Source organism: Opisthorchis viverrini, assembly GCF_000715545.1.
Source record: "Opisthorchis viverrini unplaced genomic scaffold opera_v5_136, whole genome shotgun sequence".
Lineage (NCBI taxonomy): Eukaryota > Metazoa > Platyhelminthes > Trematoda > Opisthorchiida > Opisthorchiidae > Opisthorchis > Opisthorchis viverrini.
The window spans coordinates 898227-904007 of NW_008751793.1; positions in this window are offsets into that span (position 1 = coordinate 898227).

Genomic DNA, 5781 nt, shown 5'->3' on the forward strand with positions numbered 1-5781 from the left:
AGTTGGAAAGTAGGCGAGACAAAAGTTTACTTCTTGTTGTTTACTTCTATTGTACTGAAGTGCATAACGGTGTCGAAAATAGGCGAGGATGACACCTCAGTTCTGCATATTAAGCTGATATCAGGAAGCACACGTCACCATTTCTGCTGGTTGCTGAATCGCTTACTTGCTCCGGCGAAAGAACTGGAACGTCCTCGTTGAAACATGTTGGAATTGATCACCACAGGGGAACGCCGTAGATGTTTTTTTCTGGAATAGCTAATGCGTCTTTCTAGAAATACACTCATTTGCAAATCAATTTGGTTTTCACGAGAGACTCAACTGAATCCCCTTTTCAACAACCTTGTGAGTAGTTTCTTTTATAAAAATCTATTGCGTCTTTCTTTGTGTTTATTATTTTGCCCATGAAACTTTGGCAGTGCATTTTGTTTTGGCCATAAAAACGAACTTCTGCTGCTGATCACGTGGGCGTCGATCTGTCCTTGGAGCTTGACAGCTGACTTCCGGACGTCCCATCACCATCCGCGGAGACACCATCAGTAGGGCACGGATGATGATATCTCTGTGCGCTGCTGCTGATGTCTCCTCAAAGGATAACGAGATGTCTGTAAGTCAACTGAGAAGCTCGGCGAACAGATATACATCCATAAAACCGATTATCAATGATTGAACTCGAGCGATCAATATGCAAACACATTGTCCAAAGAATTTTTCTTGCACAAAACATGACTGTGTTTATCTTTGTAATGTACTACTCATAAGGTTGCTGAGAATCCGTCGACAGCCCACGACCGGTTTCGCCCCTTTTTCGGGGCTCATCAGGTAGGCACAGTCCCTGAGTTTCCGTCAACCTTATGTTCTACTTGAAACCAAGTTGCACGGAATGTCGACGGATTTTCTGCAACCTTATAAGTAGTACATTACAAAGATATACAAGTATCGTGCTATCTGAAATATCGTGGCGACTGAAACATGAGGCGGCCTGGTGCAGCAAATTCAGCTTCCTGAGAACATCAAAAACACGAGATTTAGCTGTGTTCCAGGTGAGTCTCTCGAAAAACCAAATTAGTTTGCAAATGAGTGTATATTCGTCAACGACTGTGTTTGTTCTGCCTAGAAGCTTACGAACTGATGTAATCTCCCTCCCTCTCCCTATGAGGACCATCTTTTTTAAGAGTCATAGATAGTACCAGAAACAGGTGGGTTTTTTAATGTTTCAAGACTTCAAACCTATGAGTTCAAATGCAGACGTGAAGAAAAGGGTCTACGAACGAAGAGCCAAAGGCCTCTAAACATTAGACGGGTATTCACAAACATGAGCAGATGTTCTGTCGTGATCTCACATTTTTACGTCGTTTTTGAAACTCGTGTCCGGCCGGTTTCAACCCCGAACGTTGCGTTACCCTTTTTTATCCACGTTGTTGTCTATAGGAACAAGAACCTGATCGTTGTTCCAATTTTCTAGCCAGACAAATGCTTCATCTCTTACCAGAGAGTACAGTAGTCACCTACTCAAACTCGGGTGAACGATTGATACACCAACAAGATGGCGGAACGGGAATGGTTTCTTCATTTGTTCTACACATCATACTCCTGAAACATTACCGGTACCACACTGTAATACAGAAGTCATGTCACCTCGCCTAGTGAATTGACGGCTGACCGCCCTTAAAATCCGTTCACAGCTGGTTACCTCATTTTTGAATTTTACACGAATCTGGAGTGGAAGATGCCCACAGCTAGGTCGCCTGCCACACTCTCCAGTCAGAATATGGGTCCCTCCCTCCGTACACCGAACCACCAAATTTCACGCGTCGTTCTCCCCTTGATCTAATTCAACCTTACCCGGTGGCGCGGTGATTATTCATTCCTAACGCCGACAAAAACGTTCTGGGTTAAAAATATTCACGTGCCACGACTTTTGGTATCTGAAGCACCAGATTTGTAAGTATCAGCGTGTTTCAGAAACAGGGGCAGTGATACCGCGGTCAATCCCTGCTGTTCCCACTCCAGTGCCTTGTGTCCGAAAACGAACTTACCGACAAGGAACACAACAGCTTTATTGCGAAAACTGGTTGAGTGCGAACGCAAAGTTACAATGGCCCCGCGCTATTTAATGGGCTCCTTTTGACATTGATCCAGGCTGTCTGATAGGCACTTGGTAAACACTCATCAATATATATATATATATATATATATATATATATATATATATATATATATATATATATATATATATATATATATATATATATATATATATATATATATATATATATATATATATATATATATATATATATATATATATATATACCTGGCACTGACGGTTTACGTGCTAGAAGATATTCAGGCTCTCTGGAGAGTTCTTATCTGCTTTGTCAAAAAATAACTTGCAGAATCGATAAATCGAGCGTGTGATTACGAACTTTGCCAGGACGCGATGATCATGTGTGTGTACACCGTCCACCGAAGTAATCTGTTCTTCTTTAGTAGATAGCATTTTTCAGACTCCATAGGTGAGACCGATCCGTCTGCTACTTTACAAACATTCCTTTATTTCCGCTCCAGTGACAGTATGCAGTCACGTGAGTTGGTATAGATTTTTCATGCAAAACTCCATGTAAAAATGCGCATATTCAGACGTAACACACTACTCACAAGTTGCTGAAAACTACTTGAGGTAGCCCATCATAAACGAGAGATCCAGATAAATTTATTTAAGTCCCACACCAAACAGCTTTTGAATTTTCAACGAACTAAAGATTCACCCAAACGAAGGTGGATAAATTGAAGGCAGTCTAGTCGACTTTGGGTGATTTCATTGCACTGAAAATTTTTCGCAAGATAGGCACATCTAACTTGTTACAGAGTCTTCACCGTCATGCTGATCTCTGATGGAGTTCTTGTAAGTGTCTACCGAAAGCCTAATACCCGGGAAAGAAGAAATAAGTTTTGACCGAAAACACAACGACAGTTTTCCTGATGTTTGATGTCTTTGCGTTAAAAAAAGAACACAAAAAACTTGTACCAGTTTTTTAGAGGAGCGCCAAAGTTCACCTTCATGCACTGGGTCGATTCTTGCGACAACATAACTGACAAGCGTCAACAGGATAGTTGGCTGAAGTCAGTCCGGTCCTTCGTTGTCCCACGGGACGCAGTTTTGTACTGTAGTCTCTGACTAACTTGTGCTCCAAGTGTAAAAGAATGCTGTGATACCCATATTCTAGGACCAGATTTGAAGGGGAGTGGGTGAGTTATTCTCGGGACATTCACAACTATGGGTGATATTGAAGGATCTTCAGGCGATGTGACTGCAGTGCCTCGTCCTAGCACCGCTCCATCGAATAGACCGATGCTCAAGAAATGGGGACAAAGATCAGAATACTGAAAACGGGGAAAAGTGCAGTGATGAATGACATTCAAAAGTACACCCATAATCACGACCTAATAAACGAATTATGCAAACTGTGACGCTGTCAGGAAGCAGTGTCGCTGGTAGGAACTATTAGATTTATTGTCCACTCACTTCGATTGCTATGGCTTATATTCCGTTTTCTGCTCATCTGGAACGGGTAGTGCAAGGGCACACAACGTTTCCGAACATTTTCACTGTCTAGCCTGCCCAAAGTATTCTCGAGTTGTACACAACTGATAGGGGTAATGTTGCCTGGGACCAATTGCTTTTTCCCCTCATCGATTAGTTACCCGCACAATAGCCTACGAGTCTTACGTCAGTGTATACTCAACATAGTCTTGTCTGCCAATCCTAAAGTCGATTTGAAGGCGCCAAAATCAAAGAAGACAGGTTTCAGCTATCCGAAAGAACCATTCCAAATCATCTCCACTCTCAGTGGATTCTACTCATGAGGAGTGAATGGCTGTTTCGTTCAGGACTGATAGAATTCCCCTTTTTTTCTGTTGAATACGTTTCACCTCAACGGCTCACACACTCTGTCGAGACCGGTAAAAGTGTGCATTTTGTTGTGGAGTAATCGTGGTTTTTATCCAAAAGTTCACCACCGGAAGTACTGTGTTCGATGAGGTGCGAAGATATGCGACTACTCATGAGAAATAAAGTAGTTCATTTACTTTGCTAAGTAGGGGACGTTGCATGATGAGAACATGTTGCGAAAATGACCACAAACTTAGCGAATATCCACTCATTTGCAAACTGCTTTGGTTTTTTCGAGAGACTCACCCGGAACACAGCTAAATCTCTCGTATTTGATGTTCTCAGGCAACTGAATGTGCTGCACCAGGCCGCCTCAGATTTCAGTCGCTACGATATTCCAGGTATAAAGCGCGTTCAGCTGTAGCCCCCTTCCGGTGCCTAGCTGCCATGCCACCCGACATCATAAATGAGAGATTCAGCTGGGTTCCAGGTGATGCGTTTGAAAGAGCAAATTAGTTTTTCAAATGAGTGTACATTCGCTAATTTAATGCAATTTGGTTTCAAGTAGAATATACTGTTGACGGAAATCCGGGGACTGTGCCTACCTGGTGAGCCCCAAGAAGGGCGAAACCCGTCGTGGGCTGTCGACGGATTTTCAGCAACCTTGTGAGTAGTACATTAGAAGGACCATAAACTTTTTATGAACTTGTCCGTCTATTCTGTAACAAGACACAAGTAGAGGAAATTTGCTCCACAGTAGATGCCGTTTTATACCACATGAAAAGCTTAAACGAACGTTTTTCAAGATGGCCTCCCTAGGTTCTGCAAGTCTAAAGGTCATGTCTCGCGCCTCACACATGACTCGGAAGCTGATATGTGCGTGCACTTTGCGTCCGCTCCCCAGTGCAAATAACAAAGAAACTGAACTTTTATGGTCTATACAGAGAGGACCATGGAAGGCAACAGCATATACATTGTGTCCAAGGGTGCTTATTGGCGCCTTAAATGGCTGACTGCAGCGGACGTGCGTCCCGCTGACCGATGAATGATCTGTGAAACTCGGGGCCGAATCGAATCGATGAATCGCGGCCAAAAGCGATTTTCTAATTGCTAACTGCAGTGGTTTACAATCAGATAGTAGGGAGGTGTTCCTTTTTAAGGGCAGTGAGACATCTAGCGGCTCTTCGGACGTATGCGGAGGGCAATAGGGTGTATGCACATGCACCGCTTTCTCCATTTTTTAAGTGTAATACAAACTATTCGCTCGAGGAGGTTGATTATTTGTCTTGTCTGTGAGTAAGTAGGTCAAAAAAATGCAAAACCTTTTTTTCTTTATTCAGACCGAGTTACCTTCAAGGAACCCCAGTTTCCAAGACACTTCAGAAGCCTCGTGGTTCCCATCCCATCGTACTCCACAACAATATCACGGTAAGTTCCTAAGAAATAATTTTCCGGCGACCGTTTGGAAGAGTCACATCTCATGACCGCTGAGGTAGCGGTGTCACGTGTCAGACAGGTGAAATCATTTTGTGACGCCGTGATCCACATTGCGGGCCTTCGATGCATACATAGTGGTCTAATTGACCTACATACTGTGTCGTAAATCCCAGTATAGTCATTTCGATACGTTTTCCGCGGGAAATAATAAATAAATAAATAATAATAATCATCGTTCAGCTGTAACAGACTTCCGATGCCTAGCTGCCATGCCTCCAGAGGGAAGCACGAGGGCTGGGATACTCCCAAGTCGCCCAAGCTTAGGTAGGGGAAGTCGAGAGGCAGAGGTCAGGTTCGAACCACGGATCAGTAAATTTGCGCTCTAACCACTTGAGTCATCTCGCCCCGCGGGAAAACTCACATCCGAATTGCATGTCAATTTTGGTTGT